The sequence below is a fragment of the Tachysurus vachellii genome, chromosome 25 (genome assembly GCF_030014155.1).
Source record: "Tachysurus vachellii isolate PV-2020 chromosome 25, HZAU_Pvac_v1, whole genome shotgun sequence".
NCBI classification, from domain to species: Eukaryota; Metazoa; Chordata; class Actinopteri; order Siluriformes; family Bagridae; genus Tachysurus; species Tachysurus vachellii.
This window is the reverse complement of record NC_083484.1, coordinates 3,555,230-3,567,318: the sequence shown is the minus strand read 5'-3', so window position 1 is coordinate 3,567,318 and position 12,089 is coordinate 3,555,230. Positions and strand designations below refer to the sequence as shown.

Genomic DNA, 12,089 nt, shown 5'->3' with positions numbered 1-12,089 from the left:
TCTCTTTGACCAAACAGCAGAATTCAATGAATATGTACAAGACGCAATAATGTGGACTAATTGGATTATTAGTGGTTTTGTTCCAGTGGTCCAGGCGGTCTGGACGTGGATGCCTCCCTAGAGACCCACTAATTTTTCTTTGGCTAAATGCCATCACGTACGTGAAACGGTTTCGAGGTTCATATTTGTTTTTGTTGCATTTTCTAATAGGCTACATTACTAGTTTCTGCCATGCAGGATCTGTCATCTGTGATCTGTGGGGGAAGTCGTGACCTAATGGTTAGAGAGTTTGACTCCTAACCCTAAGGTTGTGGGTTCGAGTCTCGGGCCGACAATACCACGACTGAGGTGCCCTTGAGCAAGGCACCGAACCCCCCCCGACTGCTCCCCGGGTCGCCGCAGCATAATTGGCTGCCCACTGCTCTGGGTGTGTGTTCACAGTGTGTGTGTGTGTGTGTGTGTGTGTGCACTTTGGATGGGTTAAATGCAGAGAACAAATTCTGAGTATGGGTCACCGTACTTAGCCGTATGTCACGTCATGTCATAGGACACTTTACTGGCTATATTTCGGACCGGTAGTGGAGTATCTGACCACCATGCACCTTGGGCCTGACCAAGATCAAACACTCGTATCCTGAATGCAGCACATTACTTAGATGCTTGAAGCAAGGATAGCAGCCAGAAAATGGGGGAAGGGGTCGATGGTGGCATAAGGATTCCGAGCCCCCTTTACATACAGTCCTTTTTCTTGCTTTCAAGAGCATTGTCATGCCAATCCTTTTCTTCTTTTTTCCATTCTTTACTACCTTTGTTTATTTAAATACCCAGTTAGCGTGAAGGTGACAGAACAGTCATTTAGTGTCTTTTACAGGATATTCTGGGCTTACTGCCCTCAAAAAATGTGCCTGGTACAGACAGTTGTGGCTTATTAACTAAACTACGATGTTAATACTCAAATTAAAAGTGCCCGTTGTGTCACTAGAGTACGCTTAACCTCCCAAACCCGGTGGTATTGCTGGAATTTGCACCTGTTGGAGATCTGTGTGATCTTTCTCAGCCTTCTCAACCATGACTGCTCTACAGCTCTATTGGCATTCCACAATAAAACGGGATCTGCCAGGTCAGCTGGGCAGCTCAGCGCTCTATTTCTAGACAGTCTTGTATTCCTAAAATATCTTTTCTGCCTCATATTTCAGTGTCGGTTCAGCTTTTTCACAATGGTGCGTTTACGTGAATTAGGCGTGTTCAGTTTTAAATCAAAACGACACAATTCATCAAGTCAATCTCTTGAATTCTCATTTCCCAGAAGGGGAAACTCCTATAACTCCAGCACTAACGGTCCCAGCTTAAAGATTCGTATGTTTAAGATGAAACAGGGTCTTATGTGAGGAATGCTCTAAGAAGTTTCTCAGGAGCCTCCAGTGTTAGCATCCGTTTGTATTATTTGTTTGAGTGTTTTCAATTATCTCTTTGACTTTTCACAAAGTAACTATGAACGGATCGATTGTATGACCTCATTTTAATGAAAAAAAAAATTGCCTCTTGAGCATCAGATTATTTTTTTTATGGCAGCACATCCCAAATGGTGTCATTTAAATCGAGGGAACGGTCATTTCTATACACAGCTTTATGTTGAAATAACGTGCGACACCACATTATTTCACCACAATGTCCCAGCAGAGAAGATTCTGATATCATGGGACTGCTTGATTTGTTCTGAGTTATATAAGAAGTCACACCACTTATATGTGACTGATATGTTTGCTTGCAGATATTTTTGTTTATAAACCATGTGAGGTTGATATTTCTTTTTCAGACTCAATATGCAGTTTTGTTTTGTCTAAAAAAGATGTTCAGCGTCTTTTTTGAACCCGTCTGCGTCCTTCCGACCTCTCTAAGCGATGTTCTTTGTTGTTGGATCGCATTAATCCGTAAGTAAATGTACCCACAGAGACCGTAACTGCAGCCATCCTCAGCACAGCAGCTGCTGCTGTTCATAACTGTGAGTGTGTGAGTGGTCCAGACGCAATCTATTGTAGCATGGGGGGCCATAATGCCCTTTTTCTACTGCCCCTTCATAAACAGCCAGGTGTGAGCACTTGGGGCAAAGGGAGGAAAGGGGACTGCTTGGCTTTCCACCCCTACTCAGAGTAGCTGAATTTCCTCACCAAAAGGGTGTGCTTGTAAATGCTATTAATAACTGTTGGAGGCGATAAATCTTGAGTACTCCTGCCATTGTTGTTTAGTTGCTTGCTTGATGATAATTATTTCCTAAAGAAAAAAAAGTACAACACCAGGCCAGATTAAAGCTTTTCCCACCCCAAGTGCCAATCACGACTTGCTAGCTCCATGCTGTTTTCACTGCTGGAGCAGCCCGAAATTACCCATTAAAATAAGCCACAGCCAATCAGGCTTCTTTGCATCTCCTATGCTTGGGTTCCTCTTCAAATCTGAAGTATTTGCGTGCAGCTGAGCCGTGTGCGCCGGCGAGTTTACTGTGCATTCGCTTTAATCACACTTTTATTTCAGCTTCCAGGTCGTGCCAGGCTGAACGCCACATCTTGAGCAGTTTTAAAGGCTACTACTTTGCTCTGACCTTCTCATGCCCCTTTCAAGATATATTTATAGGTATATATATTTTTTTAGCTCTCAGCAATGGTTTGATCTCTTAAAAGGCTTCTTATCTTATGCCATCATAGTGATAAACCTTCTTCTTGTCTTGTACTCCAGCTCCCTTCCTAGGTCTTTTTTATAATCTAGATTATGCCTCTTCCCAACACACCAGACCTGAATTTGTTCCCTTGCTGCCCCAGTGGTGCATGCTTTATAGGATTATATGCGTCCGGTCATTTGGGATGTTGGAGAACGTATAGGGCCTCTGTGATGCAGGATTTGGCCTTTCTGCCTTGTTCTTGCCTTTCATTTGAGAGTCTGAGAGGATTAAAAGTGTGCTTCCGGATACAACTCATTGTTCGTTCAGGAGAAGATGGAGGGCCTTTCAAAGGTCTGAAAGGTTAATGTGGCGACCCAGCAGGTGTAGCCGGAAACCACTAACAGTGCTGAGTAATACCTACGAAGCAGATAAATGCATGCTTCTAATGCACGTGTACAAGCTTTGATATACTGTGTAATTTACAGCATTTGGCAGACATACAGTAATATTATAGATAAATAAAGAGGTTTTATTGGTCGACTACTGACTTTGTTAGTCAGCGTCGATATATCGACCATCTTGCTTTACATCAAGTTTACCGAAGGCTCGTGTGATTTTATAATAGGTTACGATAACGTAAACTAGACACTCGTGATGGACTGTTTGTGTTTTCATGATTACTTCTGTTTAAATGGGGTTTGGTCTGTATCTGCTTATCTCTAATGGAATTGGACACGGTGCTTTCATAGAAGTAGTCTGTGTGTGCGGAAAGGTGTGCGGTTATGGGGTTGCATGTGACTAGTCCTTTCCCCCGACAGTCTCCAGAGAAAGAACCGGAGCACAAAGCTCTATGGTAACAGGAGAGCACTTTAAGCATTATGAGCAACTTCCCCCTGAGATCCTTGATCTTTACTCTTGCAGACTTTCAGCCACACACGTATATCTGAATCAATTCGTGCTGTTACGGTGGTCGGTTCCTTAAGGTGAATGCTTCCTCTCATAACAGTACCGGATTGAGGATGCATGCTTTTTATAAAGTGTCCCTATTTTCTAGATTCATTTTAGTTGTACTCCTGATAGAAAGGATTTTGTCACATTGATCAAAGGGACACACTTTGCTCCCCTCGGCCATCCACAAAACTGCCTAAACCCTCTCTGATATGTTTTATTTTGAATCAGATCGGTCACAGGAGGATCACAGTTATGCAAAACTGAATTATAAATAATCAGAATCATAAACGACGTTATGAAGCTTTTAAAGCTGAGAACAAAGAACCTCGGGCTCACCGTTAGCATTTGTACAAATGTTGGTTTGGGTTTGGAAAATGCAGGCTGAAAATAGAACAGTGAGCGCAGGTATGTTGGAGAAGGAATTCACGAAAAAAAGAAGGAAATGTGAGCCATCCGTTCAAGATCCGGAAATGTCTGTGCGCCACTCATTAAAGAACTTCTCCTCTATAAGGTAAGAGGATTGTTTGACCTTTTATGTGCCGTCTTTCTGTTATGACTTATCTAGACTTTCCTTTCCACAGAAGTCTTTACTCGTCTTCCTCTGTCTGTGTTTTAATTGAGCACCGTGAGTTTATCCAGAGATCGAGTTCAGACTTTGAGCTTGTCTCTTCTCATTAGATGCCACATGTGTCTCCCTGTGTGAACTTTTTTTGGGCCTAAAACTTTTGGTTCTCTCTCAGGATCTTTCAGAAGCTAAGGTTTTATTTACTCCGTTTGCATGGATTGTTTACCAGGCAACTGCACAATTTAAATGCATAGGGCACATAAACACACAAACTTTTTCAATAGGTTTTTCCCGGTATCATTTTTTTACGAATTCATGCCTCATTTGAACTCTGGATTGTACTTAGTCTTAGTATTGTGTCTCTCTGTCTGCCTTGTTTGCCTTAAGTGTGGCATTAGCAGTGTTAATTCTGCCTCCTGCCATTCTTAAAGGGGTGGTAAAACACGTTTTTTCGAAAGCTTGATTGTGTTTGTGGGGTGCACTGTAACTTGTTCATGCTTCGTTTTTTAAAAATTGCATTATTTTTCATATATTTTACCTTTATTCTACACTGCTCTGTCCCTCCTTATAAAACGGTCTGATGGCTTCTGGGTTCTATGAAGCCAGTCCCTCAAAAATAGCAATGGGCTTAGATTGGTTAGCTGGCCCAGTGTGTTGTGATTTGCTAACCGCCTACTGCACGTTTTTCGGAAACGTCACGCCCCTTACTCTTCTCCACAGCAATATAACCACCACCACCACCACCACCACCACCACCACCACCCCCCCTTTAATATTCTCGGAAGAGGGGTTTATGTAAATATTGGGCTTAGTGACGTCAGAAACCCTGGAGGAATGTTGTGTAGTCCTTACCGGCCGTTTGCTGTAGTCCTTAGAAATGGCTTTCTTTAAAAGCAAATATCTCCCTTTGCTTAAAACTTTGAACGTTGTGACTTTGCAGATGTTTATGCTCAAACACGAACATTACACACTAGCTAAAGTTAGAAAAGTGAAATCGTGTTTTACCACCCCTTTAATCTCTATGGTCACCGTCACCATCCAGACTAATGCCTTGTGTTTTATTTGACCCTTCTTCCCCTTCAGGTAAGGAAAGTGTTTTGCAGCTGAGGTAAATCTTAGGCTTACAAGGTTCTGCTTCCGTCTGGAAGATGCATATAGCCTGCTTGATGAACTACAGCGATGATTCTAAGCCAGACCGGGGATATGACAGTTTCACAGGAAGTGACTTCTTGTGTTATCAGTTTCATCCTCTGTGAGCTTCAGGATCTTCAGGAGCTTCAGGGTCAGAAGCAACACAGTTATTGAGACTTCAAACATTCACTCCTTATTGGTTATTCTGGAAATTCTGCATTTCAAGACAGTGAGTCTGTCATCATGAATGTTGTATTTCCTTCGAAGATCTTCTCCTCCCTACTGTTTACTTGGCTTTCATGTTTGTGAGAAGTGAATCTCTATTGATCTTTGTTCAGTTGATGACTTGCATGTAGTCCTTTGATGTGATTACTCAAAAGAGATTACTCGACAGAATTTGACCATAACAGCTTTCCCACCCATCAGTGATCATTAGATCATACGCAGTGATTGATACGACACCTCTGTGTTCAGTGATGATATTAGTTCCCATTTTACTGTTTTATTTTGAAACCCGATCAGATGAATTTGCATTCTGTGAATATTGCGAATCTTTGGATCTCAACATCTGTGGGTCTTTCGATACTGTATATTCTAAGATAATTTGTCACATGTGGGTTTGCGGTTATGAGCAGGTAGCTTTGTGTGTGAGTGTCTGTGTGTTCAGCTGTCACTCCGTATGAAAGCGTTTCAGAGCCAAGACGCAATGCACCATAAACCCTATACATAACCTTCAGTCCACCCCCACAGCTTCAGCTGTTTTTCCCTGACATGAAGTTGAAAAGAAGCTGCTGTGGCCTCTGATCCTGCGATGGGAACCCAGCAGGACATTTCTATTTATATTTCATATAGGCTATCTGGGCGCTAATGTGCCATGTAAGCTTAACCGTTGCATCCATGTTGTCGGTAGCTATATCGGTGCACTGGAGGATCTGTCAGAGCTGAGATCAAACGTGATGCATTTTATGGCATTCAGCATCTGGCTCTCAGATGCAACCTTTTGTGGTTTAGCCACTATCCTAAAAGGATAGGAAGTAAAGTCCCAGAATTGCCAGAGAGCCACTGATGGATCCTCAAAGACCTGTAACCTTGTTAGTGATAGGTCTGTCGTGAGGCAGACATGACGGTGTCCCCCGTTTGGACCGTTTGTCTTTCTCTGCACTTTCCATCTCACTGTCATTGCTGTGGTGCCAGGTTCAGGACCGGTGAAACCCTACAGATCTTATTCAAGCAAAATGAATGAGTGTAATGAACCGAATAACCCTCTCAAGGTCCTTGCTGCACCTGCAACCCTCAGTCTGGAGTGGGGTGCCTTGTAGGGGTTAACACTTGCCGGGATTGTACTCTCTATACCTCTGTCTCATGTGTCTATCTTCAATGCCCTCCTGCAGGGAGTTTAGGCCGTCCACGGACAGGATGAGTTCAAAGTGTCCACCCTCCTATTCTACCAAGCTTTTTTTAGTTTTTGAAAGACTCGCTCTAGCAGCAGCATTCAGCCTGTTATATAGCCCTATAATCAGCAGCATCAAATTCCCAGGCTCGGTCTTTTCCCCTATTCTTACCAAAATTAGAATAATGAGTTTGCATGCCTAGCAAAGTTTCAAATACAACAACAAACATGCTGAAGAATTTGTTCAAGGATATCATTTAATTGCAAAGTCTACCATGTGATGTAGTCAACGTTAGACATGCCATATTGGATAAAGATTCTGACGTCCAGCACTGCCACCACTGCCCTTTTCATAAAGGTCTTATGTTGTGGGGGGTTGGAGGTTTGGTTGAGTTTTAAGGTGGACAAGAGGGAGTCATTAAGGAGTGGGGTGGATGAGGGGGTTGCCCTTTGTGAATTTGCTCAAATCAATTTGGGCTCTGCACTTCCCTTCCTTTGCAGTTCTTGACTAACCCAAGAGCCAAGAGGTTTATACAGTATGTCAAAATGAAAATGACTTTTGTTTGCTTTAATTTAATATCCAACTAGATTTGTAAAGTTTGTCGCGACAAACTTTGATGTTGGCTTTGACAAATCAAGTATTCGCAAAAGGCCGGTGTTTTTTGGAGGTGAGTGGACATAAGGATCAGTGTTACGTTTGGATCCAAGAGGACAGAAAGCTAGGGTGCCAAAACATTTGGAAAAAAGAGGAGACGAGCATGTGACGTCATCTGAATACTCTTGAGGAAGTTCCCCTCATTGTTCTGAGTGTTTTGATATATGACATGTCAATGTTGTAAAAAGTTTTTTGATTTTACATATTTTGGGGGCGGGGCTGCGGGACACCAATTTTGTTCAGAGTATCACCCTAAAGGAGCCGGTCGAGTTTGGTGTAGATAGTCCGAAAGCTTGCCGAGTTATAAACCTCCAAAGTTTATAATGGGAGTCTATGGGGAAAAAGGCCATTTTGAGATCCGGTACCGGAAGTACCGATACTCGGATCGCTTAGAAAAGTAATAGCAACAAACTTTATAGGTTGTACAGGTTATACAACAATTTGGTGCATGTGGCCCGAAAGCCCTAGGAGGAGTTACTCTTGATAAATTTTTGTCTAAGCTTAAATAGGAAAACAGAATGTCGGCTTCTACAAAGCGACATAATTAAATTCCACATGTAAAGTGAGTAGTCGTTGGACAAATGCGCAGTTCCGCTGGACAATAACACGGTGAAGAGACCAAACGCACGTTGTATGTTTGTCTTAGGCGTCGTTTGTCTTAGACTTGATGTATGTTTGTCTTAGGCGTCAAGTCTCATAGGTAAGTGTGTTAGGTGAAAGTATATTTGATTGTACGCACTGCATGGAGTGAAGACTGGAGAAGAAAACCTGTCAGACAGATGTGTACAGGGGCATCAGACCTGCGTCTCATCCAGGGGCATCAGACCTGCGTCTCATCCAGGGGCATCAGACCTGCGTCTCATCCAGGGGCATCAGACCTGCGTCTCATCCAGGGGCATCAGACCTGCGTCTCATCCAGGGGCATCAGACCTGCGTCTCATCCAGGGGCATCAGACCTGCGTCTCACCCAGGGGCATCAGACCTGCGTCTCACCCAGGGGCATCAGACCTGCGTCTCACCCAGGGGCATCAGACCTGCGTCTCACCCAGGGGCATCAGACCTGCGTCTCACCCAGGGGCATCAGACCTGCGTCTCACCCAGGGGCATCAGACCTGCGTCTCACCCAGGGGCATCAGACCTGCGTCTCACCCAGGGGCATCAGACCTGCGTCTCATCCAGGGGCATCAGACCTGCGTCTCATCCAAAGCATTAAACAGCTGACAGGAGGTTAAATGTTATTCTGTGGTACTGAATTGTTAAGTCGTGTTTTGCCATCTGGTGGCTCCTAGTCTGTAATGAATCAATGAAGAATAAGCCAGATTGAACATATTACTGGTGGATACACAACTAGTCTCTAGAATAAGCAGACGAAAAAAAGGAGCACTAAAGGGTTTCAGCTTCCTTCGCTGATGACGATTCCCGTTTGTTTGGTTTTGACCGCTGAGAGGATTGTGGTCTGTGAAGATTGATTAGCGTGTGTGTCGCAGGGGTCCTCCCAAACTGAAACTAATACCAAGGGAACAGGTGTGAATGTGGCTTTATAGAATGCTAATAGGTCACTTAGCAGCCTTTGTTTGCATTTCCTCACTCCTGATGAACTTACTCGGATGTCCCGGTCACGCTGGAAAGCGGATCGGAGCAACATACGGCTTTTTAAAGCTTTCGACAAGAGACGAAGTTTCTAATGTTACACGTCGACGTAGACATGAATAGGGTATTATTAGAAGCGCTAACAGCATGTGATTGTATTCCAATATCTGTAATCAACACTGGTGTTTTTAATTATTTGTTCAGTGAGTTTCATGGAATTCACTCTGAGGGGGGAAAAAAAGGGTTCTTTGTGGTTTCTTGTGATTGATGGTTAAGGGTTTCTAAATGGAGTCATCATTAAAGCTTTGTGAAAGGGAAATCCTCTGTTGTGGTGTATGGTATAGATTTTTGTTAAGGGTTTCCCTGAGGGACAAATCAAAGAACCTGAAAATGATGAAACATGATCACAAATAGATATCACAGTACTTTTTTTTTTTTTTTTTAAACATTGAGGTTTTTTTTTCCTGTGACATCATTTCAAGACCCACACTTTAGTTATTCGTAGTTCAACTTTATTCGTACGCCTAAACTACAGTGTTGACGTCTCATCCGTTTGAGCAGATCTAACGGACGAGAAGTCGGTACGATTGAAATGTGATGGTGGTTCTTCAGCGAGATCCTGTCACGGTGTTGCGTCGGGAAGTTTAGTGTTTCGGTTTGGAATCAGCAAAGATTTGTAAGGGATTTATTTTCTGTAGCCTATGAAGAAATAAATATTCCACTGAGTCCTTTCTGTTTGGGTGTTTTCATGCTGATAGATTGTGAAAGGCAGGAATGTTGCCTGTGGTAAAGATTTATCACACCTAGGTGTGAGAAGTGCAGTAGTGTTCCAGAGACTGTTTTGGTGTGTGTCCTGGCTTCTACATACGTCTTGAGTCCTGTATTGTGTGTGTGTGTGTGTGTGTGGGTGTTTAGAACACAAGAGTGCAGATTTCTGAGAGTTTGGTGTGCTGTTGGTCATAAGGTCCCCCGAAATCCCCCCTCCCCCCGTACACACACCTCTCCACACACCATTGCCCTCCCTCCCCTTTCCTTTCCCTTACTCTTTCTCGCATACTCTCACACACTTTTTTCCCTCCACCCATCAACCCACCCCCTCTCTTTTCTCTCTCTCTCTCTCTGTCTGTAATTCTCAGGTTACGGTGGCCGGAGTTTGCAGACATCTCTAGCGTCCCCCCTTCTTCCCCTGCCTTCTGTCCTTGTCCCTGCCTCCAGCCTGGGAAGAGCCACCCAGCGACCTCTCTGATTGGACCTGCCGGTTTGTCTTTACGCGGCTCGAGCGGTGCGAGCCCCTAGGACGTGTTTCAACAGATGGTTAGGGCTTGGTGTGTCATCACATCGAAGAAAGGATTAGAGGAGGAAGGTTGTCCTCTGGGAGCTGTGTGGTCCTCACTTACAGCAGTGCAGCTTCAGGAGAGAGCGCAAAGTGAGGACACGAGGTCCTCGCTTCTTCTTCAGCACCAGACTTTTCCACTCCTGTGTGTGTGTGTGTGTGTCAGGTACTTGGGTTTTATTTTTCTCATTTTCATGATTTCTTCTGATTTATCTGAGTTGACATTTGCTGTCAAGTATGTTTAAAAAAAAAAAAAAAAAAAATCCTGTTATTTTGCTATAACTGTCCTTCCAGACCTTTTTAAAATTTAGTCCCAAATTGCCACAGAACACTTTTATCGTGTTGGAGAATTTAGTGAATGAAAGACGATGCTGCTGCAGTTCTCTAAATCAGTGAACAGGATGCAACTTCGATCTGAACGACAAACAAATTCCAAATGTCTGTTTCGGGACAACGGTAATCCTGCGCATCAGTCATTTCAACATCGTTGTCTTTAACAAATATCGAAAAGCTTCCGGACTGACTGTCAAAGCTGAGACGTGCACTTGAGAAGGGGTTGGTTGGGGGGGGGGGGGGGGTTGAGGAATTTGTGGCTCGCTTCAGTTATTTATCTCCACCGAGTCGCAGAGAGAGTCGAGCATCGAGAGCACGGGAATGCAGCGGCGAGTATTATTTATGTATGTAGCTTCGGGCCATGAGTAGCAGAGATCTTGTAATGAAAACAGGCAGGTGCCCAGAATACAGGCATAAAAGCATAAAGCACCGGCGTATGATTGGGGTTTATGTGTAGTAATCATGTGTCTCACACTCACTCATATACACACACACACACACACGGAGCTAAATGTAACTGACGAAACCACAAATGCAAGGTCAGTGAGTTCAGCGTGAGTCAATTCATTACTAATGATCAGCGTGGCACGGCAAGAGGATGTGAATTTAGTAGCTGCTAAGTTTATTGCTGTTGCCTAAAACGACTTCAGTCAGTCAGATTTTTTTACTACGATTTATTTGACATCTCAAAACGGCTAGAAATTATATTTCTAAATTGTTCACGTTTTTTTTTTTTTTTTTCTCTCTCTCTCTGTCTTTTCTCTGCACTGAGACTGATATAAAATAAATCATAAGTAATCCGTGCCAGCTGTTCCGAGCTCTCCAAAATACTCCAAAGTTCTCTTCAGTCTTTTCATCGGAACTTTGACCCTGCTTCTTTTTTTCCGATCCCCTCGACACGCCGCACGAAGCGACAGCGGCGTTTTAACCTACCGCCGCCGTCCGTTTCTCGTTTATTTTGACCACCGTTTTGGAAACACGCTCTCTGTCTTCGATAACACCAACCCTAAAGCCAGTCTGCATGAGATACGAGATATAAGACGTGACCACCATTTTTCCGCTGATCCATAAACAGTGCTCGCAGCTGTTGCAGATTATTTGCGATTCCAGAGAAGGCTGTGCCAACGCAAATATTACTCCTGTAGCCGGTTAGGCAGCATGAAAGTTTGCCTCAAGATCGGAGGCACATTCAGGAAAAGAGCTCTTGGAATAATAAGTGAAAGTGTGTGTCCTGCGTTTATGATGTCTGCCTCTCAATCGCACTCTTTATATTGTGCTGTTATTTCACTTTTCTGACATTTTCTCCTTTTTATTTCTAAATTCAAACCTAAACCAGGAGCCCCATTTCTTTTCTTTCTCACCTTCTGCTCCTGGTTCTGGTGGAGAAAGCGGCTGTTTGTAGACGGCGCCGAAAGCCGAGCCGCACGTGTTCTGTCTTACTGTCAAACAAATCCCCGGTGCCAGGCACTGTACAATCTGTGGCACTGG

At 43.7% G+C, this 12,089-nt stretch overlaps 1 protein-coding gene across 5 annotated transcripts in view; it reads left to right on the top strand.

Moving 5' to 3' along the window:
• sulf1 (sulfatase 1) overlaps positions 1-12,089 on the top strand; it is a 90,611-nt gene that overhangs the window by 39,664 nt on the left and 38,858 nt on the right. For 2 of the 5 annotated variants that reach the window (XM_060861392.1, XM_060861394.1), the window contains exon 1: positions 10,098-10,434. The exons of 1 other annotated variant lie outside the window; for it this stretch is intronic. The gene's annotated coding sequence lies outside the window, so the exon portion shown is untranslated. Of the gene's footprint in view, positions 1-10,095; positions 10,435-12,089 lie in introns of those variants that run through there. 2 more of the 5 variants (XM_060861389.1, XM_060861391.1) reach the window with 2 other exon arrangements.